At 29.5% G+C, this 26,654-nt stretch overlaps 1 protein-coding gene across 1 annotated transcript in view; it reads right to left on the reverse strand.

Annotated features, from left to right (window-relative positions):
• Swip-1 (EF-hand domain-containing protein D2 homolog Swip-1) overlaps positions 1-26,654 on the reverse strand; it is a 149,847-nt gene that overhangs the window by 48,009 nt on the left and 75,184 nt on the right. The gene's annotated exons all lie outside the window — the stretch shown is intronic.

Here is a 26,654-nt window from a genome sequence, read left to right on the forward strand (position 1 = left end):
TTTAATAACACCTTGAAATGTGAAAATAACAATCAAGCTGTTCACAGAAAAAAAAATATGAAACTCAATAGATATCGATAATCTAATAAATATACAAACAGTGTTAAAAATTAAAATAGAAATTCGAATTAGGTAATCTTCGATGGTTAATATTCATAGAAAAATTGTAAATTAATTGGTCATCAATAATAAAGGTTGGGTACTATTATAAAAAAATGTAGCCTAATAACAGTGGAACGACCTGTTCTGTTAATCTCCACCAGTCTCGGAAATTAGGTTAGAGAATAATTTTTTCGGCCCAAGAAAAATTCCAAATCCTTCATAATATCTTGATAATTAAAAAAAAAAAATGAGTATTCTATATTTCATTGAAATTTTACTATATAAATAATATGCCGAATTTTCAATGTCACATTAACTACTGAATCTTTCGATATTTTTTAACTCAATGAGTTAAAACCTGATAAAGTTTTTACCTTGATAAAGTTTTACAAAGTTTTTCAAAGTTATTAACTATTTTTTGTCCCTTTTGACGTGACAACGTCTTATAAATCATTTTGCGGGATGCCATGTTAGAAAAAGTGTCCCGTAACGGAAGTAGATTTTGACGTGACAACGTCTTATAAATCATTTTGCGGGATGCCATGTTAGAAAAAGTGTCCCGTAACGGAAATTGACTTCGTTTAACATACATATTAATAATATCATATGCATAATATACATTATACATACATATGCATAATATCATAACATACATTAATATCATATGTATAAAAATTAATTAATGTATAACCAAGCAAAAATAAATATCTGAATTCAATATGTGAACTGGTTTATTATTTCAAATATATAACATTGGATTGATTTTAATTTATATTTATGTAATATTAGCATAGAGTATACGTTGTCACGGAAATATGAGGCCTACACGGGCACGGTTTTTTTAACCACACTCCCGACCGTCTCCTTCATATTTTGATAATTACAGTCAATAATTTACATATAGAATATTTTAACTGTATAAAGTGATATAAATGTTTGTTGATGTGATGGGCTAGGATAGTAGACGATCGCTGTGGCGTTTATAAAAACTTTGAAAACCCCTTTTAATAAATAATTTTATAATTTCAATTTCAAAGCTTTCTTTAATCATGAAGGATTGCATGGCAAATTGTTCCTTGATGTCCCAAACAAAAACGTGGGTGGACATTTTCGATCAGATAATAAAAATTTTGTTCATACTTCCTACATGAGTACAAAGCTTCCGTTCGGAAGCAATCTCAAAATTGCTGAATATGACATTTCCTACAAATATTATACATTATATGATTATTAAATTAGAATAAACACTTAAATGGGTATAATATATGGAACTAGTTTCGAGTATATTACTTTCGGCGCCCAAACATTAAGAATAGTGCCTAATATATTTAATTAACAGTGACCATTGTCCATTAATTGCTGAGGTCATCGGCTGCGTGTTCAGTGTCATATTAACTACTTAATTGGCGCCATCGTCGGTATTCGTAACCACTATCATTTTTTATAATTAATGTTAAGTTTAAAAAAAACCGACGTGAAATATTGAATACTCCTTTTTTTGTTATGGACTGACGTAAGCATATCATGGGTGAAACCTTTATGCTTTAACAATCAATAAAAATAAAAAATTGATCTATTTTTGATTAATTAATTGGAATGTAAAACGAAACTCTCTTAAGTAAATATATATTTTCATATATATAAATATGTAATGCCCACATCAACGATGATTAGAAAACATCCTTATAAGTGCGGTAGCATAAGAATTCCCTTCCCCAATTACCTCTTCCAGAATAGAAGGACCAACTGGAATACACTTAGCGCTGCCGAAGAGATTGGTGCCCGATGACCCTGGGTCTTCGTGAAGGGAGCCGCCCACTGGCGAAAGGGGCCTGTTTTCCCTTTCTCTAGTCCCCTTCATCAGGCACGTTTGTCGATCCTTCCTTCGAAAAGAGCTTAGAAGTAATTATTACTCTCTTTGGAGTGCATATATAACGCAGAAGTAGAAGAGGTTTTAGAGCTATTCCATAAACAAATTTTTTTTAAGTGCATATACATACACTGACGCCGAAGTTTCTTTTTGTCATACACTGTAGCAGATCCACAATTTTTACAATTGAACTTTGAGAAAGATAACACATATTAAAAATAAAAATAAAAATCTCAAAATGATTGCAACTCTACCATCTAAACCATTTTACTTGTAAAACACATTACTCAAATTTATAAACATTGATTCATTTAGAAGAGAAAATAGTTATCTATGTTGGGGGAAAAACAACTAAATTGATCGATACCCTATTTTACAACAGATTTGGAAAACGCTGTTTAAACTTTAAAGTAACAGTTGTTCCCTCGTCTATCAGAACAACTATATTGTATTGTTTACAATTATTTACAATTGTACAACTAGATTGTAAATATACTAATCACAAGGAAAACTAAAAACTAAATCTTTGATTGGGTCTTTTGATACTACTAACAATCTCAATAATTGATTACTGTTGACCAAATAACTGGCCTGAGATTTTTCTGTTCTTCACTTAGTGACTTCAATTTCATTATGTTCTGAATAACTATATATTAGTTTCATTCGACATTAGTTTTTTTTAGTTATATTCTCAATTTTAGTTAAGTTCACTCCAAACTTCTCACCTTATTTAAGAAATTTAATCATTATTACCAATTTAATAAAAGTACATCATTATTAAAAGTAAAGTAAATTAGTATTCTCCTAAGATGGTAAATTTCATTTATTCATTAATTATTTGTATATTATTATTAAATTTTGTAAGAGGCTATATATTTTGATTGTATCATTATATATTAATATAACTCTTTCTAGTGCTTTTTTCGAATTAACTTATATTTATATTTTTTACTTTGTCATTTTAGCAATATTTTTGTATTTTAGCTGTAGTTTATAAATTAAATCAGTGATTCATCAGTTTTATTTTAGAACTGAACAGTTTTGTCTTATAAGTCGTTATAACCTCTACTATTTCTAAATAATTAAAAGATTTAAAATAAAGTTTTCATGCTATGTTTATTATTTTTGTATGCTATTTTAGCGCCTATCGATAGTTTTTGTCATTTGATCCAACCATATTTGCTATACTTAAAGAAGTTTGTCGGGGGGTGCGGTCAGCAAACTTTGCTGACCGCACCCCCCCGACAAACTTCTTCAAGCATTAATCTACGGTCAACTATCTACACCTCCATATTTGCTATACTTTGTTGAATTAATAGAACGAAATTAGCGTGTTACTTCCTCAGCTAATATACGTTTGTTTCACTATTTTTTCTATCTGTATTTTAATACAGGTAATTATATGTTCGTTTTGCGATACTCCATGAAAAAATATATGTTCTAAAATCTAACAGAGCGATATAGTGGGAGTGCTTATGTTTGAATTGCGCTTTAAACAATGCTTATTTTTTTCGCTATAAGCGGGTTCATCTTCATGCACTTATGAAAAATACCACAATAAGCAATCCACAAGATGGAATGTTTACATTATCTTTAAATCTAAATATCCGCTCGAATCATGATTTCCTTGGACCGAGATCAAAATGGAGAGACGGTACATACTCTTTACAAAGGCTGTTTGCCAGACTCTTATTAACGCAATCTCGAATACAGAAGCTTTTGTTTCTTTTTGGTTAAAAAACAAAAGCATAACATGTTACGAACCCTGACAGTATACAGTGAACAATCCAGCTACAAATAACAAACAGTATGTAGGAACCTATCAGAACTTTTTTTTCAAACACAACATAGGCCGTCCGTAGCTCAAATGGTTAGGCACAGGTCTATCACTCTGAGATCTGTGGGTGGTGCTATCGAATTCGACCTAGGGCGTTGATTTTTTTCATTAAGTGGTGGTCCCACTAAAAGAAAAACTAGACTCCTCAGCAAGGTGAGAATAGGTTGATCACCTATAGATAAGTAGGCAAACATCTTGACTGTGGATTGCCTTATATTAATAAAACAAAGAAAACACAAAGTGTTTCTGGGACTATATAAAACACCACAAATATTAAAATTCTAAATATTTGACTCTTTTATGATGAATGTTTTTCCCTTGTTTTTTCAATTTCTTCCTGGTTTGCATCGTTGACAAACTAAAGTAACTTCCAAAATGTTCTACAGTAATCAACTTTATAGAAATATAAATTGTTATATAGTTTTATATTTAAAAATAGTCAGTGTAATTTGTTCCAAATGGTTTTTACTTCCTCATTTCAATTGATGTTCATTAATTCCATAAGGATATTATAACTCTACATTTTCGTAAACGAACGGACAAATTCTTCCCTCTCTCACCACTTCTCCCTCATATTACCCATCAAAGATATTTTAAGTCCAGAAAGAAATTGCGGTTACAACAATTTTACAATTGTTTTAAATTGATTGTGATTTGTAATTTGCTCAGTTTACAGGTCGAACACAGGTGTAATATTTTAATATTATAATGCAACTATTTCCCAACGACCCGTAATGTTATGCATTGAACTGCTAGCCGGTTATGCTGCAACTTTCTTTCCATCTCCTTCGGCCTTGGTTGCAGTTTCAAAACAGAATTCGCAACCAGTTAGTTATAATGTAATGATCGGCAAGTTAACCTGACAAAAAATGAATTAATAAATATATTTTAATGTCAGGAGCAGAGAGTTTTAAAGTGGAGAGTCATTCATCAAAGTTGCCAACTTTATTCCAGTCTAACCGGCTCTTTGATGTTTTTAATTAATCTCAGCACATTTGCTAACATGTTATTCGTTTCAATAAATTAGTTATTAATATGCAGGGATGTTTTTGGTATGATTTTTTGTGTGATAAAAAGTCGAAATGTATACATAAATATATAAAAAAAAAAATATTATATTTAATATAAAAAAAATTTTAAATGAGAAAGTTCAACTTTAAAAAGCTTGAAAATAAATAACTTATAAAAAACGTATGCAACTAATTAATTTTAAAAAACATACATTTAATCGGCATGGTTATTTAATTCGCCATCCTCAACCTTCACACCAATAAATCTATAAGTAAGACACATCTTCAGGTTTTCTAAAATAAATCGTTGACTATTGTATTGCAAATTTTATTGAAAGATATAAATGGACCCATGTCGCAGACGTGATTGGTGAATATGTAGCCTGCTTGAAGAACTATGCTCATGAACCAGCATAACAATACAGCTTTATGGTAGGCTGTCCGCAAGATAATTGAGAAATACCTGTGTTATCATTTATTTTACAAAACTTTTTTTTCTTCATTAAAATAAAAAAGTATCCATAGAAAAAAAGATATATGAACGAACACTTAAAAGAAAAATATGTTACCAAATATAAAAACAGTGGTATATTCGCAAAGATGTAAAATAAAATATGGACTGTTCTATGCACTTATGAGATAATAGCACGCACATAACAGAAAAATAACATAACTAATTCAATGAAATATTTAAAAACATGTTATTTAAAATTGGTTTAAAACAACTAGAAAACATAAACATGTATATAGAAGTAATTATTACTCTCTTTACAGAGCATATAACGCAGAAGTAGAAAACATTTTAGAGCTTTATAAATAAAACTTTTTAAGTGTACATACATACTAGAAAAAAGTATGTGAAAACATTCAAATTCCATCCCTATTCATTTGATATAGAAAATTGATCTTAAATCTCATTCGAATCTTGAGTTGAACATAGTACACATGTTTCAATAATACCAATGACCTTTAATAAAAGGTTGAAGAATTCATTTTAGTATGCTATAATGAATCATAAATTCTGACATTTGGTTATTGTAAAATGTATACATGTATACTCAAGCTGAACAAATATTTCACGGATTTAAAGGCAATATGTGGGACATAGTAATTATTTTATATACAATGTTTACACTTTCTTGAGACTGATAATTATTGTTTAAATAAAATAAATTTTATCCAATTTTAGTCTGAAAATAATTCATATTTCTTTATAAGTCCAATGTTTCGGCCAATTCGGCCATCCTCAAGCTTTATGCAGGCTATTCTACCCAGGTCATTAATTTCAGTCCACAAATATCCTATTTGGTCAATTCAACATATTAAATTAAAAATTAAAACTTTTAATCACATTTACTTTTCACTATTATAATTTATTACAACAATATTTGTAACATTCCCCCATATTAACTGTGATTAAAAGTTTTAATTACTACTTTAATATGATGAATTGACAAAATATGATAGTTTTGGTCTGAAATTAATGACCCGGGCAGAATAGATTGCATAAAGTTTTTTTAATATGTATGTGGATCAAAAATTGTATTAAGATTGTCCTTGAGAATGGCCGAGTTGGCCGAAACGTTGGATTTATAAAGAAATATAAATTGTTTAGAGAGTAAAATTGGATAAAACTTATTTTGTTTAAACAATAATTACCAGTAGTAAGTTATACAATAGTAATTATTGTTAGTCATAAAAATATTTTTCTTATACGTAATAACTTGTCGATAACTTATATTTATATTTCACAAAATAAATCAGGGAACAGCAGGAATAAATGAATATTATATTATTATTTACAATGAAACCTTTGTAACTGACGATTGTATATACACATCATTGTACATATGCAATAATTTTAATTTATATATTCAAAAGAGATAGTAATGAATGAGTGCACCTGATGCATTTGAAAAATACCCGAAGACTCTTTCCATTTATTCGTTATTTGTCTAAAGTACAAGTCTATACTATGAACCAAATATTATTTAGTTTAATAGAAACAATCTGAATTATTAGCAAAAACTAAGACTTCCACCTGAAGCCATATTTACATAATGATATTTTAGGAATTAGAGCATTTACGATAAATAATACAAAAGAAAAGTATAAAAAGATACCTACATTGTAATATAATTTATAAAAGAGAACAATATTTACAAAATTATATATTATTATTCTCCAATGTAGATGATTATTTTTATCTATGTATTTTTTATATTTTGAGGAATATCTTCCTTTCTTTTTATTTAATTTTTTTTTATGAATGCTATCGTAATAATTTATTTTTTTTTTTTTTAAATTCAGTAAATAATCCCCATAAATAAATAAATTATACCTTTACTATACATATAAGTATACTTACTCTAAACGTTAAATTTAACCGGAACTTACCTGAAACAAAAACATATTTATAAATGAATAAATTTAAACATGATTAAGAATAATAAAATATGATTAAAAAGTATGAATGCACTGTTAAATCACAATCTATCCTCAGGTTACAACCCTTTTCTAGCCAGAGTGGGAAAGTCAAATTTTCATTCCGTAGGGTTATCTTGAAAAAAATCGGCACCTCTGCAGTTACGAGATTGCTAAGGTGACTTCTTAGCTCTCGCCTACAATTGCCAATACATATATCAGATTTTAAACAAATTACATAACTTCGAAATCTATCAATTAAGATAATTGTAACTCGTAACTTTCATTATACGGAGTATGGGACAACCAACTGGGACACCAAGAATTTTTGATCCAACTTCAAGCTGTATTTTTATGATTTAGGTAGGGTGTCATGATGACTCAAACTCATGACTTTTACATCGCCACTGTCACGCTCTAGTCACTCTGGAATAACCATTGCGATATTTTTTTTTTTTTTTTATTATTACTTCCAACAAGATAGGCAGAATATTTATTTATATATTTTACAGCTTGATAATGCTAATTTGTGATTTTTGTTGAGGCTATGACCCTCAATGATAACACTTGCATATTGCACCACATTCCAGATAACAAATTAGCATTTTTTAGTACGTTGTTATTTTATTAGGTTATCACAATTATCTTGGAATTTAATGACGTTTATCGTGGTTTTTTCAATATAACTCTAAAATAAAATAAATTTACTGAAGTTCCTGGGCCATCTATGTCAAAAATATCAGTCATTAATGAATATTAGGAATTTAAAAAACTGAATTTCATTATATAGCTAAGTTATAACTATAATACTATAACTTATTAATGAATTGGTACATCATTTCTGTCAATTCAACCTTAAGTACAGTAACTTTCGCGGAGGGAAAGCACCAAGGAAGCCCAGAATGGGTAGGGTAACAGCGGAAGTGGTCATCACTAGATCACTAATCCTCTTTGGACGCTTTCCATCCGTTTCAGATAATAGGGAAGGCTACGATAACCATTTTTACAACAGAACACATTGAGAAATTTGGCAGAAATATATCATAGTCGTTCCAGAGTCCAATTCATGCAAATAAATAATTTCTGGAGATTAAAAATACTGACATTAGAAATTTGTTTACAATTTATTATTTAAAAAATATATATATTTGGGCCAAAATATATATAAAAAAAGAAGAAATGTCAACGATGTAACAATAGCCTGATAATAGTTATCTTCCAACAGTACCCGTTATACAGACTACAAATTGAGCGAAATATGAATACCATGTTAGATCTAATACTTATTATTTATTAATAATGTAAATTTATTAATCTAACATCTTCGATAATTAAATAATAAGTAATTTATATTTATTATATATATTTATTTTATTTTAATACTAGATTTCATTTAATTTGTTTAGTAATTATTTTAAGTTTTTTTTTTACAATTAACTACATTTTTTGCGCCTTAAACATTAAAATAACCTGAATTTGCGAAATCTTTGTCATTATTCAGATAGCATTACCTAAATAGTTTGGTTAAACCATATTTTATGCTGTGGATATTTTACATTTTATCCCAACCATATGACATGTGCTTCAACAGTAACATGAAATACCTTTAAATATTCTAGGTAGCCTTATTGATCCAATGGTATAATGGTATAATGGTTTTCCATCCCTCTAATTTTTTATTAATAAATATCATCATATATTGGCACTACCATATCATTAACGATCATCGAATACCAATCAACAAACCAGACACACTGATTTTGGATAAAAGGGGAAGCTATTATTGTGATTGGAGATTCTACAACGAAAACATTCAGAAACCCAAACAGGTGAAAAAAGAAAATAATCTCAACTGCTTTAAAAGATCTGAAACATCTATATCTTTCTTGAATATTAGATTAATTCCTAAAAATACAATATGAAGTTTTGAGATCAGGATACTTCTCAAAAATTACTAAAGACAGAAATCTGTCACGTTAAGAACAACTAAAATTGTTTTGCGATTTATAAATATCAAATAAACTAAACCTAACCATGAACAATAGGCAAAACTCTATACCACACTCTTATCTTTCCGGGTAGTGGATATTCTACGTAATGACTCCGAAAGTGCGAAATTGTAAAATAATAATAGAAAAAAATGATTATCGTTCTGAAGAAATGGCTGATGTTATGTCCTCCGATGGCCTTTGACGTGCTGGCCATCGACGACGGTTTCTCCCATCAGACGTGACGCAATGGCCCAGCTGATCAGGTAGGATGATGACCAATCAGCGCGCCCGTTACATAACAATCGGTGGGTGAATGGGAGGCTGAAAGCGATGGTCATTGAGATAGCATAGATGGGCTATGCCGTAATATTGTCTACTATGACAACACTGAGGTGGTTGAACTTCACGGGCTTATTTTTATGAATGAAAGAGGATCATTCTTAGCAATATCTATGGTGTCAGAACTGAAGTTAACTGCTTGTTTGCCTTTTAAAGTGAGATTGACTGACTATCGTCAAATTTCAATTTTTTTTTAAATTTATTTATTTAATGTAATTTATAACTGTACAAAATAATACAATAAGTAGATATCTTGTATGTTCCATATACACTTGAAAAGCTTGGGAAGGAACCACCCATCGGTGTTACTTCAAACATTAATTTAAATTAGAAGGTCCCGTGGCCATCTTCTTTTCAGACGCCTCGGAGGATTATCAGGAATTGTTAAAGATGAAAGATTAAGAATTAATGGGTTAGGATGGTTAAGGAGTTTGGAATGAAAAGACGTATATCTGTTTTGGGCCAACTCTGCAACGTATGGGATCCTTGTGAATGAGTTTATTTGTAAGGTAATAAGGAGCATCAAGGATTTTGGATTGTAAGGATTGGATGCGGGAGGAATTTGATGGTTTGGTGGAGCTCCAGAGCTCAATTCCATATGTCCAAATTGTACTGATTATCGGAGTGTATACTAATTTTTTGTAGTGAATGGGAAGTTTAGAGCGTTTGTCAACTAAGTGTTGTACCAATCGGAATCTACGAGCAGTTTCTTGTCGTTTCAGTCTTGTGTGTGGATTCCAAGTAAGTCTCTTGTCAAGATGGAGTCCTAAGTATCGAATCTAAATTTCAATCTATAATATAATCATTAAAATCCTGATTCACAAACCAAAAATAGGTTTTCCTCCGCAAAGTTTGAATTATTATTATGTTAGATATTCTTTCTTATTATGATATTATATTGGTGTATTGATGATTATAATCATAACTCAAAATAAAAAAATCGGCAAGTTGTGGGAACAAACATAAATAGATAAAGTAACGGGAAATAGAAAGAGACAGTTTCTTTCATCTCAACTTATTACGCTTTTGAAATTTCATATATAAAAGATAAGATTCATCCAGTAAAGGATGTACAAAAAAGAAATTAAAACACTTTTAATTATTTTGAAAGGTTAATCATTTGTTATTTTATCTTTGTAATAAAGCGAAATCAGATGTCAAACTAAACTGAGTTTAGATTATGATTATTATATAAGTATTATTATATATAGATTATTATAGACTGACAGTCCATATTACAGATGTTAGAAGATTTAAACACAGTTAAAGAGCTGTGAGTAATTCAAAATAATAGTTAGGTCACATCATTCTGATCTATTCCTTACACTACCAATTATTTCGAATTTTGGATATCATTATACAAAGGAAATTGTTTATGAATGAAAATGCGTTTTCTAACTTTTTTTAATCAGTAACTCAAACTATTTTTTAATCAGTAATTCAAACTTTTTTTTAAATCTGGAATAAAAAAGTTGGTTAGTGGTTGGAAAAAGTGTATTGAAAAATATCGTAAATTGGTAAATTTTTAAAAAAATGTACAAGTTTATATGATGAAAATATTTTCTTACCTATTATTTCATTGAAGTTGAAATAGCTTTGATTGCCTGTCTTTAACATTTATTAACAAAGAGAACAGGGGTTTTAACTTTACTCAGTTTTAGTGGAGACATAATTAATGATGATTATAATTAAAATTATAACATTATTCATTTAATCAATTTTCGGCATTTCATTTTTATTGTAAACTAATTTCACCTAAAACAAACAAATACCTTCAATGTCCTTTAATCGGAGAATGGATATCAAATAATGGTTCTGACAGGAATGATAATACCAATTTGTAAATAATACTTTTTTTTTTAACGCTTTATTGAAATAATAAAATAGGCTACACTCAAGGGCAATGAGTACAAGTTCAATCATGCCATATATACATAAAAAAGATTTTTAGAAAAATTAAATAAATAATAATAAAATAAGAAAGATACATTTAAAATAAGATGGATAATAATAAATTATAACAGTTAAATAATAGAAAAATAAGTAAACAAATAATGTAAAGAAAATTAAAATAAATCATTCAAATAAAAATAATATAAATTATCTCGAACACAATAGCTACATCCTTAGAATTAATGTTGATGACAACAGAACATAATGACTTAATTTCCTTTACGAACTACTTGCAACTATAGTTTTCAATAACTGTTCAGTGGAATATCATTCCAAAGTTAAAAATTAGCTCTACTTTCCCTCGTTACAATAGATTAAACAAGAAGTACGTATTATCTGATTCGATACGACTTATATCCGAACGTCTACACTCATCCCAGGCAGGAATTAAGAAGTAAAGATCAACACATTTTTCTAATGACATCTCGAAGCCTCGCAAAATTATACAGGTATCCTACTAATCGTTTTTACCCGAGCTGCATATCTCTGGAACTCCATTCCCTCTAACATACGTTATGTATCAACCCTTTCTTCGTTTAAATACCTTATATTTCACTACCTTTTGCTTCACCTATCTGACCCATCATTATAATAGCACAGATATTTGTAATTAACTTTTTGTTTTGTTTTAACTTAGTCAGTTAGTTTTTTAATTAATCTATTTTTTTCTCTGTATATAAGTTATAATTAAGTGTGGCCACACTGTTTTATGGCCAATAAATGTTATTATAAAATCGAAATTACCTTTGTAATTGTTCTAAAGGGGCCTAGTCCCAGAATAATGAACTATTTTTCATTTCATTTACTATGATGGTCCATAATAAATTTGTTTCTTCATTTGTTTATTTTTAATTGTATAGAAATCTTGTTATGTTGAACTTGGGCGAGGTATCATAGGTTAAGCGACGATACAAACAAAATAAGTAAATATAAATCTATATAACTATATATGTGTTAATTAGCTCCACTTTAAGTAAGTGGATTTGAAAGAAAACCTTACAAATTATTTAATTGGAAAGCTACCTTCTTGTGCAGCTACCCTCTACCAATCACCGGGCGCCAATAGCTCTCGATAATCTAATTAGCGAAGTACATTAGGGGGGAGCCATTCTCTTAAAGTTGCCCCCGTAACGAACTTAACTATCATGACTTCAATAGAAATTTGTTTCTGGGGTACTTAAGGAACCCTTAAAAACATTCTACGGAAAAATTAATTATAACAAGGAAGTTAAAATATTATTAGATCTATTAGTTTTACTAAAAAATAATATTTCTTTATTAATTCTTATTGTTAATAATTTATTCCTGTGGTGGGATCTTTTGGGCTCTGCTCTACCCCTCACACGTGGGGGATAGAGTGGGCTCAGGGATCCTCAGGTCGATTATGTAAATATTGTACATAAGAGCGTAAATGTGACTAGAGATTATATTATTTTATTTATTAATTTTTTTCTTACATATAGTTTGATTATGTTCATTTTCTTCATGCGTCTATTTGTATATATTTTAAGAGACATTTTATTATATATATCCTAATGTACTTTTTTTTTTATTTATTTATTTTTTTTATTTCTTTCATTTATTTATTTATTCTCGTTCTTATTTTATTTTATTTTAGTATGAATGTTGAATGTAATTACCTATTGCCCACAATAGTGTGGCAGATTGTAATATCTATCAATTAAATAAAGTTTTAAAAAAAAATAATAATAATAATTTATACTAAAAATTGTATAGTCCCAAAATAATTAGACAAATGAAATTTCTCAAAAATATTTCTATTTTTTTGTTATTACAGTTTTGCCATTTTCACCGGAATAAAATATGAAATGTTCCAAAAATGTATTTTGTTTTTGATCTTATACTATGATAATCTTTTTTTTAAATACACCACATACAACAAAATCATTTTTATGTTTCATACTCCTCTCATAATTGTTTTTCCATACCATCTTTGTGCAGTGATTCGATTTTGAATTTTTTAGTCTTACTTATTTTGTTACAGTTCTAAAAATTCCTACAGTCTAAAATAGATAATCTTTTTTTCAAATATACCACATACAGAAAAATCATTTTTAGGTTTCATACTCCTCTCATTACTTTTTTTTCATACCATCTTTGTGCAGTGATTTGATTTTTAATTTGTAGTCTTATTTATTTTGTCACAGTTCTAAAAATTCCTACAATCTAAAATAGATAAAAGTTCTAAGGCTTATCGATTCGATATGTTTGTTATTTATTTATATTTGTTAACCGTCCTTATTCCCTCAGGATAAATATCTGTATCGTTAAAATGGGTCCACTGCTCACAATAAACACTGATAAATCAGAACCAGATAAAACCTTTTTTAATTGTCCAGTTTGATCTAAAAGTAGCTAAGGAATTATTCTCAGCTCCTGTTAGACCAAACTGCAGTCTTTTGGTTTGAATTTGCATTTGTTTGGCTTCGAAGGTCCAATCACTTGCCTAAGGTGAATTTCTGTTATGTCCGTTGCTACTGTTCAAAGTAAAAAATAAATTCTCCATGAAGAACTGAAATGAAATCCCTTTTTAATCAAACTCAATAACCACGAAAACTTGACTTTCTGTAGGGGTAAAGTTTTAAAATAAGTTATGAGATATTTGGCTTTCATACTATCCTAAAAAAAATAATACAGATGTGTATTTTTGCTTTACATCATACTTTTTTCACCGGAGATTTATTCTATATGAAAAGTTAAAGGAGTTAAACAAGAAAACTTTAATCAACGCAAGTTTCATGAAAACTGTGGGCACACAGTTTATAGAAAAACAAGTTGTTGGGCTACTACGAACTTGAAAGTCAATTTGGCGAATATACATCAGGGATCATAAATGTAGAAAACAAAAATGAAGCAACAAAACAGGTAGCAAGAAAACAGAACAATAACCGAAAATTCATTTTGGGGCTCTGAAACGAATAGATCCATTGAAAATTACATATTCAAAATTTTAACCAATGGGGAAGAAGTACAAAAGAATGTGTATACTAAATTTAAAAAGTATTATTTTTTTTTTCTAAAAGAAGGATAGGAATAGTTTTTAAAACAAAACATTCACATAAAAAATTATTAAAAGTCAGAGGTGTGGTTGCGAAACAAATAGAGTCGAAACGTAGCTCAATATTTTAGGCTTTTTGCTGTTTTGTGATAATGTGTATGAAGTATTTTTTGTTGGCTGGTTGGATAAAGTGGGCTGTATGTAAAGAAAATAAAAGTCTATAGTTACAGGTGGTGTAGGGGGCGGCCGAAAAAAAAAATTTATGATTAAAAGGGTTAATTAATTTAGAATAAGAGGGATGTGGAAAACTGTAGATTTAATGATGTGGTTGATGATGCTGTAAACTATATTGAATTAGGTGGACTTACTCCATGCTTCCTTTCTTCTCACAGCATTCCTATAGCTCTCTCTCCTCTGCTGCTAGGAACCACTCCAGGATATTTACACACTCATGGTTAATTTTACTAAAGAGTGAACAAAGAAGAACTGCTTCTAGCAAAGAAAATGGCTCGCTCATGTCCAAGTTGCTTCTTCTCACCACAGTGAGCACTAGAGGTGGTAAGCTTTGCCTGTTGGCCACATGCGGCGCTAGTACTGCCTACATTATGCCAGCCCCTCCAATTTAATTTACCTTAGGTTACCCGGAACATAATGAATAAACGTTACAAAAAGTGAAAGGAACTGGGTTCCTAAAGTTTTCACTCTCGGAAATGATAGAGATACTCACGAGAGTAAAACATGCAAATGTGTAAACATTTCAGAATTTTCGCCGAAAGTATGGAGAGAGCTATCCATGAGTTTTAATGTCACGTTACACTCGCAGGAGTAAACTCTTTTTGCTCCTCTCGAAGTGTAGTCAAAAAAGGTCAAGAATTTGAGTCTAGTCAACTGACTATACTTAGTTTCCTGAGAGTGATATATCAACTCTCGAAGAACTCCTCCACAATTTTTCTTGAAGACTTTCAGAGGATTTTATACTTAAGAGTTTTTAAACTCAAACCCCCAAGTTTAAATCCACCTCCAGGAAAAACTTCATCAGGGATCAAAGCTTAATCCCTGAATACGGGAGGAAGGGAACAACGATTTTTTATAGAGTGTGGTACCTGACCCTTCAATTGGTTAGAGTAGAAATCAAGCTTTTTAGAGTGGATATTACATTCTATTAATTAGAGTAATGCGATCGAACTTAATGTTCTTCAGCTCTAAGATTGTATAAACTCTTCACTACAACCTAAACGAAAAAAAAATTAATGTATATTTCAAAACTATCTATTAGGATAATGTAATGAATGAAGCCCCCAGCCGAAGATAAATTATTTGAAAAATACGATTTTAAAAACTTTTTATGCATTCAACAAGCCCTACCAGTTTTCGGCCAGACCTACTTTATATGTAAATTGTTAAATTAGTCTCAAACCTGACTCAAGACGAATTTTTTTTTATCTTAAAATTCTCCCAACATTATCTGTAATAATTTGGAATAACATAGTGTGACGAAAATTGTTGGTATATCATCAACTTCTTTAGTATCTTAAGAAGTTTTTATTGTCAGGATAAAATATAATTTGATTTAGGTAAAATTATGCTACAAACGTCTCTGCTAAATCTCTGCATTCGCAAAATTAAGTGGACGCGGCAGTTTTAATTCTGCTACTTACCTCTATGTGAAATATATATTAAGAGAAATTATGTTTTGTGGTCCTCCGAGTCCAAATCCCTGTGTCCCGTAAAATGGTCGGTGTGTGTATATTATATATGGTTAGCCTAACTGAAAAACTAAAATTATGCGATATATGACTACAACAAATTTTTCGTGAAAGTTTGAACTCCCGAAGGTATCTTTATAGAATCTATTTTTTGGTTTTATCATAAACCACTCACCAATAATGAATTAACGGCTCACCAAAATAACCATTATTCAATGTAAGCAATATTTTTTTTATTTTTTTTTCTTCTTTATAACCCCTATTTCTGGATTTCATTTAAGGTTTTTATCATGAATATATATTCTGGTCCTGCACTGTTTTCTTCTTCTGTAGTTGCCTACATTTTAAGGAGTTTTTGACTTTTATTTTTTGTTGTAGTGGGCGTTCTTCGAATTTTATAATGTAAAATTTATTTATAATAATAAATAAGGAATAAATACATAATGTTAAACTATTGTATTCTTGACGGGAATAAAAATTATATAAGTTATTTCCATCTCGATAAACTCTTAAATACGAATTTTTATAGCAACCTAAAAATTAAAAAAAATTGTTTCTAGTTTTATTTTTTCCAAAATAACAATTATTGCTTGTCGATAACTTCAATACGAGCCCACCAATCTACAGGAAGTAGTAAGTGAAAGTAGTGTGGTGCGCGCACTGCACCCGATTTTTAATATAATAAGTATTTTAATATTAGTAGTATTGTTTCAACAGTACGCATAAGCATTATTCCCATAAGTAATGCTTTGTAGATCCTCCAATATGAACCATACCCTTCTACAGAGGACATCACCCAAGAGGTAAGGGGTTACAGTATTGATCTCGAGAATGGAATGAGGAAAAATTTATCAGCGTTAGGAACCATTTCATGCTTTTCAGTCCCTCTCAGCCCTCAACAGATAATATATTCCAATAAGATAAAGTACACTGAAAGTAAGATATTACTCGAGGTTAAAATAACAAAGAAAAATATGTATATTGGCACTAAGAGGTTCTGCTATTAATGATAATTGCATATCGAATTATTTTAAGTATCGCGTGGAAATGCATTGTAACGTTACTCCATAAAGTGAGCATGCACAATTAAAATATAATTACAGCTTTATAGTTGCTTTAATAATTTAATTTCCATATGAATAACAAAATGTAATCTGAAGGTTGTTTATAGAATAATAAATTCTTTTTTTATTTGATCGATTTCCTTTTACAATTCAATTCCTTCAGCGTTTCTTATTCGATATCTATTCTAGATATTTTTTTCGCTATGCCTTGCCTTCATACTTTATAGGTTGTAAATAATTTAATTTATCCAATACATCTTATTACAATATATTATATTTCTTTATCTATGGATAATCTTCAGAATATATTATTTCTTTTTAATTTTTACTTCTCTTGTTTCAATAAAATTGTTGATACAACTTATAACTATTAATTTTTTCATGGTAATAAAAGAAAATTAAGAAGTTTAATATTTAAAATTTTTAATTTTATTTAGTGTTTGACGTATTTCATAGATTGTGTCCTAAACTGTGGTCTCTTAGTGACATCTATACTAGCTTTTGGAGTAAGTAGAGTTTTTTCTGGTTTTTTTTTTTTATAAGATGTGTCACTATTCAAGCAAACTAACGATATATAGTCAAACCGTATAAAGGATCATAAGAATTTGTCTTATTCATTTTATCGATATTTAACATGAAGAATAAAAACAAAATACAAAAGAACCAATCAAGTTTTAAAAAACTCAAATAAAGATTGTTCTCTCACTCTGTTAGAAATTTTCATTTTTATGAATTTGAGAAAGTTTGATTTAAAATGAAATAATAAATTTATTGTATCAATAAAAAAATAAAACTGTTTGGTGCCAAATAATTTACAGTCATCAAATATATTTGCGTTTTCATTAGACTTGATTGATTGCAGAATGCGGTAGATTTTGATGTTATTAGTTTATAATTTTTATTGCGTACAATTCTCTAATTTGTTTATGGTATGTGAGTTCATATCAAGGGAATCCGACCTAAGGGCCACGAACCACAATGTTGCACCTGAGGGTTAAGAATTAGCACGAAGAGTTTAAAATTTTTTTGATAACCTTGATTTTGTTTGTTATTTTAAAGATTCAAGACTTCGATTTGAGATGAAAAGATAATTAAGCAAATTCTGTTTATTGTTCTAATTTAAATGAAGTAACTGAGGCACAAGTTATCGTACAAAAGTTGAGTTGTATGCCTTAATATGAGAACCCTTTGGGTTATGACACGCGTTTGTATAAAGTTTGGGCACTCCTGGTTTATATGTTTAGTATTGTTCTTACTCCTACAACGTGACACATGATGAGAAAGCTAATAGCTGTTGTTAGTTGTCACATTCTTTACCTTCTGGACAAAACGGTTTTGAACACCTTTCTAGCTAACGTGGTTCTCACCTGGGTGTCATATTTCGGTCATGAAGGTTTCACTATGTATATATATCAACTATATGTATAAAATTCTTTTTTTAATAGGGAAAGAATTCCGACCATAGCTAGAAAATATGATTGCTATCCAAGCTTCTTTGCACGACTTCCCTAACCTTCGTTTCAACATTCGTGACTTCCCAAATAGTTTTTTTCTTTTTCTTTTTCTTTTTCGAGCTTCTATTTCTTTTCAATCTTATTTTGGATCAACTGTTAAAACATGTTCTCGTTCTAAAAACATTAAAGACATTTGTAATACAAAAAATAAGAATTAGTAAAATGTTCACAATAACACTAAATCAGGTTGAACTTGTATTTTGTGTCTACAACAAGTATTCACGATACTCTTATTGATTTATTTTCTTCTCTTTGAATCTCTCTTTTTGCTGGCCTAGACTCAACAGACAATAATTTCTTTCCTCTTTAAATAATAAACTACATACATTTTTATAATTTAAATAATACTGCTATTGTATCATAAAGGCACATAATATTATTTATTACAGAATAAAATGTTATTTTATTAGTCTATACTGCAGAGGGTAGTAAACATAGTATGTTAGAAAAGGGCTGAAAGAGATTGTGCTTTTGTTTGGTTCTAAAATTCTGACTTATACTACTTTCACAGATTACTTTAGGTCTTTAGTTTAAACGTTATTACTTTCTCTTCCGGTTACTTTATTAATGGCTTTTGTCTAGTATCAACCCTGAGGCTCTTCTTTCCCCCCCCCTTTTTTCTTAAGTTAAATCAAAGGTTTTTAAAATTACCTAAATAGTCACTATTCGTTACGGAAAATCAATAAATAGTGCGCTGAAAACACAATTCTCGCATATCTAGAATTCCTTCTTTGTTCAAAATCCGATACAAAAGACTCTTCAAATTAAAAATAAATGTTAGTCCCTATTGGAATGCGGGTACATTTTGCATCTATTTTTAATTTTATTATCACAATTTAAATTGTCGCACTCCAACTCTTTGGATAAGTCCATCATTTTCTTGTATTATTAGAACCTCGTTTAGTGAAAAAATTGGACTAACGAAATTTATTTCTCATGTCAAAAAAATAAATGAAACAATATCTTCTTGGAATTTAAAACTCTTAATATCAACCTATTTATAAGTTGGATAGAAAAGTCCCTCTTCATATTCCAGGAACTATAAAGAGCCTTCATCGTGCCTCAATGGCCGTGACGTCCAAGGTAGCGGAACTCATGAGATAGCTTATACCTTCTCGAAATACATTTGGGAAATGTATCGATACAGTAGCTATAAAGTAATGGGGGCTCTCAGATAATGGAAAAGATAGTTCGTAACCGAAGATTATAGGTGCACTCGAAGTGATGGATGGCGTGACGGAACCTAGCTCATATTAACTGATAAGAAACATAAGTCCATCATTATGCTGTCTGTCGATAATCTTTATTTAAAATATCATTTATTTCATAATGTCCTAAATTATTACTTTATTGAACAACAATAAAAAATAAAAATAGAATTCGTTATTTATAATTATAATTTATATACCAGTGTCAAAAATTTAGAATCTCCTCGATATACATCAATTTGATCCATTTTTAACAAAATTAAATGAAAAAAATGAAATAAAACTTTAATAAATGACATAAAATACAATTTTAGATGAAGACAGTAAAAAGATAAAAGTAATCCTTAATTTTCAAACTGTAGGCCAAAAAAATTTACAGACAGCTGGTGAGGTTGGAGTCCAATTATTTTTTTTGTTTTATTCAATAAAATATTAATTCGAGTCCTTGATCTTTTAATATGATGAATTATTCCATAATCTTGCAATGTCGTATTTTAACTAACTTTTAATGGTTTACTAACCAAAAGTTTTTTATAAATAATTAATAGATGCAACTGAAGAAAAAATTTTATTCATTTTTAGTAATCTGTTTCCATAGTTGACGCTAATAATTGACAATGCTTGACACAATGGAGAAAAAATCTTATGAATATATAATGTTTAAATGTATAAGGTTTTTTCTCAATATAATATAAAACAGAAAATAAAGATAAATTAAAAAAATATATACTATATTATATATGTATGTACATCTCAGTGCGGTTTTTATACGAAAGAACTTGTGGTTTTAAAATGTAGATAGAATTAAAATTATGTTACATAAATTTTGTTTATTTTATTTAATATTAATACAAAATTCAGTGTATCGGTGCCATGTGTTGTTTTGTTCATTACTCACAACCCTTTATATACAACCCGTTCATTACCTTTAACTTATTACTATTCATTAAATCACTTTTTAGGAAAGAAGGAAATTACGCTGAGTGCCTAAACAACAAAACATTAAAAAAAAAAATTAATTCAGTGAGCATATTTGTAATGAACAATGGGATGAAGTGAAAGTCATCCTTCTGGTCCTGTATTCTTAAAACGGTATTTAAAAAAAACGGTTCCGTAAGATTTTCATCAACTACCTATCTAACTACACAATAATTCATTTTAATTTTTTATTTTTATATTACATTAAAAATATTTATTAGTTATTAAGCAATAAAAGTTTTAATTTTTTAACGCTTCACGCAATGGATTGCTGATGTATTACCAATGTCTCTCTACGTTGATAAATCTTTATTTCTATCCACAGCAGACGAAAAAGTCCAAGAAATTAGTGAAAGACAATATTTAAAAAACAATTTTTAAAATTAATTTTTTTGACTCAGCGAATAAGCATGTACCAGATGATTGTTTAAGTTAATTATCTAAGTGATCGCATTTCCTTTACCTTCGATTTTTCAGGAAGTAAAATTAAGAAGAAAAAAAAAAGGTACTGACCGATTGTGTTCTTTACGAGGTAACGAAACTCAAGTAATTTACATAACCGCCAGACATAACTTTTTCTCTAACCTTGTTGAGAATTACTCGCTACTAAAGAGTAGTTCATAATAAATCTCAAGGCCTGGGGAGCCAGGTTTTGAAGTAAAAATAAACAGGATCTTAAACATTTTTTTGTATTTTAGTAATGTTTTTAAACATTTGATTATATAAACGGTTTGTAGCATGTAATGGTGATTCATAGCTAAATTAAAATTAATGATAACTATGTTCGTAATAAAAAGTTATGCTTATTCTAAAGGTTAGATCTTTGCACAACTATTTTACAAAACATATTTTGGGGTAGAATTTCACATAAAGCTCTGAATGAATATTGAAATTTTGTGTACTTATCATACTTGGATAGTTTTAAGAACCAAATAATATCTTTTTGGTTTTTAGTTCTTAAAACTACCAACAGGTAATAAGTGTACCAAACTTCAAAATAAACTCAGGACCTTATTTTTGATGACAAATGTTGCTATGATATTTTGAAATTTTAAAGTGGCAATTCATACATGGCACCCTAATTAAAGCATGGCAATCCTATGTTCCAACAATAGTGCTCTCTGGTTGAGCTATTACTCAATAAAACTACTGGCCAGTAGAGGTGTGTCTGTCAGGAGCGAACTTATCGAGAAGATCTAATCTTGGGAGTGAACGGTCACTGAGTTAGTACTGTCCCTCCGCTCATTCCGAACGTCTCAGTCTTTCCAAAATTGACGTAGATTCGAGTCTGGTCACTTTTATTTGCCTTTACCAATAAGTCATTATCTCTCAATTACATGAAGACTAAAAATTCGTCTACTCCCTGAACATAACTCTTTTTTTTTTTTCTGAACAGTATGTTGGAAAATGTCCTCTAACTTGTTTTTATTTACCTATCAAATATGACGCATTAATATTATTATATGAATTATAATGTATGTGTATAGTGCCCACTGTGTATCCAAGTACCGACTTGTACAATTTCAGTTTATTAGTTCCGAAGATAAGAAAAATTATGGCACTCTTGGAACGGGCCTACAGAAGTGAAACTACTGGAAACGAAATAATGAATTAAAACCATTATAAAAAGTTCAGTAATAATGATCACAGCTTAAGGCAAAAAATATTAGTTACAGAATGATAAAAATAATTAGAATAGAACAGTCATTTCTTAAGTCTCTTCTAGCAGAAATTTTTTTTTTATGTTGCCATAGGAATGTATGAGATAACAGAGGCTCACTCAGTCGGACCGTAACTGCTAGGATTGTTAAGCTTCTCTCAGCTCCTTGTTTTTTATTACAATACCTAAATTTTCCTGCTAGAATTGACAAGCGTTCCCACCTCCATTTCATCTCGCTTCACGAATTCAATTCAATCCGTTATAATTTCTTTTTTTCTAAGCTGTAGAACGTTTTGATGTCTCAGAGGAGCTGTTTTCATTTAAAGGAGGAGCGAATTTTTTAAATACAGTTAATATATCTTAAAAAATCTTATATTTATTTGGCAAGATGGAGGATATAAGTTCCAACTACTACAAACCAAGTTTCTCTTACAACGGATGACAACCAAAACCAAATCCATTACTGGCTGAAGGTCTTAGTCATGGCAATCACATGAATAAGAAATGCAAGACCTACTCGTGAAGTGTGAATTTGAAAACCTACATTATTGCAATAACCAGACGCGAGAGGTGAGGTTTATTTGTAGTTTCTATTTTCTCTTCATTAATAGTTATTATTACTCAATATGCAAATGGTACTACTATTGCTCATTCCGATCTCATGTTACTCTTTCAGTTCTATAAGTATATACAAATTACCCTAATTTTAAAGGGTAATATTACATTAAAAGCATTTGGGAACACGTAAACGAAGATTCAAAACCGACTCTACTAACTATTTATACTGTTTATATATATCTTTAAAATCTGTATCAGCATGACTTAACTTATCAACAATCCACCTAAAAAAAAATTAAGTATGTAACTTCAGAAGAACCCTTTGGCACGGATCTCATATTTTTTTAGCAAATGTATCCCGATATTAATAGTTGGACACTCGATTAAACTTTTTATAAAAATAGTCTATAAAGGTTTTTACTGGTATCAATATCATAACAATGAAATAACCAATGGCGTATAATAAATACACGCAATAAACAATTCAAATTTATTATTTTTATTTGTACAACAACAGGTACACAACCATCCTATTAATATAGACCAACGGGACGGGTGCGATCTTGCCAGATGTCCGTCCACCTCCTCGGTGTGACACAGTTTATGAAGTGCGCGTGGAAGGGAATCTTTGAAAGATAGATAAAATAGAAACATAGAGCTAGAATCTATGATTGTGTTGCTTAAATCACTGAGGACATCTGGCAACTTTTTTGTTCTGTTTCAGAATGTGGGCTGCGGTAACTTAGTTACAATCCAATTAGGTTCAGGAAAGTCTAAAGGACGACCTCGGTAGAATAAGTAATCCCCGATCTACGATATTATTTTTATAAGATGACATCTCCATAATGAATTTATTTTTGTCAGTGCATTATTTAACCAGAATTTTGAATTTTCATTTAAAGATAATACAAAAACTGCTTTTATGAGGAGAATATGGTTGGTTAGAATGGTGAATAAGGGGGTCATTGTGAATATTCATATATTCTAGATCGGTTATAAGTTCTGGAATGATTTTTAATGAAGAGTTGGGGCTAGAAAATTTTGGAACTAAGCTAACGATATTGCGAACGTTGGGTGGAATATCGGTAGATGAAATTCAAACATCTTCTCCTCGTACAAGTCATCCACGGTCAATTATCTATCATAATTATAAAAAAAACTGCTTGCGTTGCAATCCCAAATAATATAACCAAAAAAAATGTAAAAAGAAATAAAACTAATTCATAGTTTTATATAAAGATACTTATACAACGTTTATATTTTTCGAACCGTTCAAGCATTCCTTTTCACGCGCACTTCATAAACTGTGTCACACCGAGGAGGTGGACATCTGGTAAGGTCGCCCACGTCCCGTTGGTCTATATTAATAGGACCGTACCTTTTGTACTAAAAATAATTATTAAATATATATTTATCCTTTCAAATATACATACTTATTCACTATGTGTATACAATTAAAACAATGAATTATTTTCATTTCTTTTTTAAAAAACGTTGTTTTTTAAATACCAGTATTATTGTTATCTATCTATACTATATAACATATATTATTAAGTTTTCATTAAATATTCATTGTATTTTATAATTAGGTCTTGTGAATGAAAAGTACTCTTCCTTGTTTTAATTTTTTTTTATTTTATTTCATTAAAATCAATAACAACGATTCGGTGTTGTCACTTCATCATCAGGTATTCGCTATATTATCATGCTGCATAATCCGAAGACTGTGACAGAATTTGTTAATAATATTATACGGTCTTCATTCAAAACCATATTCATATCTTCTTAAAGTTATATGCATGCTATTTGTTGTTGTTTTTCATTTAATGTTTTGTAGTTGTTATTGGTTCTAATGAAATAAAACAATAATAAGGTACAGTACCTTTCATTCACAAGATCTAATTATAAATAAACTACTCCAGTAGAACATAACTTTAAGAAGATATAAATATGGTTTTGAGTGAAGACCGTATGACTAATATTAATAGCAAATTCTTGCACAATCATCGAATTATGCTGCAACATGACAATATAGCAAATACCTGATGATGGGGTGGCAACACCGAAACGTTGTTGTTAGTTTTAATGAAATAAAATATAAAAAAATTGAAACAAGGATTTGAAATGAAACTCATCCAGTAGAATATATAATTTTAAGTTATATTTTATATTATATATAAAATAATTTTTTATTTTATATTTAAATATTCTTGCAATATTTATGTATTTTTAGTTATTACTTTCACATACAATTAATTTAATCGGTTTGGTTAACCCAACATGGTCCTGGTTCGACTGCGTTGTTTGACATTGTATTGATTTTCTTCAAATTGAGTACAAATATATCTTGATTTCAGAATAATCAATGTATACGAATTTATATATTGTTTTATCCAAGACGTATACGGTACCATTAAAACAACCACTTCTTAATGGTATCGTATATGCTATTATGAGAGACTTTCTACAACTTTAACTTTGACTTGAATATCCTTTGAAGGCATTTAAACGTAAAAGAACGTCTTAGAAACGATGAAAATAATCCAAAATTATTCAAGAGCTTCATTTTTAACAATATCTAGTACTTGTAAGAAATTTAATCGAAACCATACAAATGATTAAAACCAATTTGATGTCTCGTTGATAATAATTATCTTTTCTTGATCTTATGATTACGTTTATGCAGATGGTTTACGTAAGATGTGTGTAATTTCTAACGCACAACGCGTGACTTATACGCAATATATTTAACACCATTTTATGAATTTGCGGGTGTTACGTAGGCAGATTAGAGAAGGAATCCTATAAATGCTGTATCCACACCCTTCTCAAATTACACTACAGTCATCATTCTCCCTTTATTTTATATCGGATTATGAAATATTAAGTTAGAAAATTCAATTTGTAGATTAATCAGACTGGAATGATTTTGTAAATTATTATTTATTACTAATACAAAATTATCCAGTTGTGTGGAAGGAAAAATGTGTTGTGATACACGCATCACACAACTTTTACTTACCAATCTGGAAGGCGTAAATTTAAAACAAAAAATTTGTATTTTTCTGTTGCAATAAACATTCGTATTTTATGTTTTCTGTAAGGGCGAATAGCGAATATACAACAAAGCCGTGTAACATATGATTGCGAACGAGATAGATCGGATACCTTGGGTTTTCTTCAATTTTCCTATCTAAACTGATGTCTCTATTTCTTAATTTTTCTCCTTTATTTAATTATCAAATTCCTTCAGAGTGTATATTTGTGCTTTTTTGCTACTATTAACTATGTAAAATGGTTATTTATATCAAATAACAAAAAGTAAAGATACTTCAGTGGTTTTGAAAATCCAATATTTAAGCTGAGTAATACAATTTACATGAAGTTAGCACTTAGCTGATGCCACAGATGGCATGATTTT

This window comes from Halyomorpha halys, unplaced genomic scaffold (assembly GCF_000696795.3).
Source record: "Halyomorpha halys isolate HHAL.00 unplaced genomic scaffold, Hhal_1.1 Scaffold98.1, whole genome shotgun sequence".
Classification (NCBI taxonomy): Eukaryota; Metazoa; Arthropoda; class Insecta; order Hemiptera; family Pentatomidae; genus Halyomorpha; species Halyomorpha halys.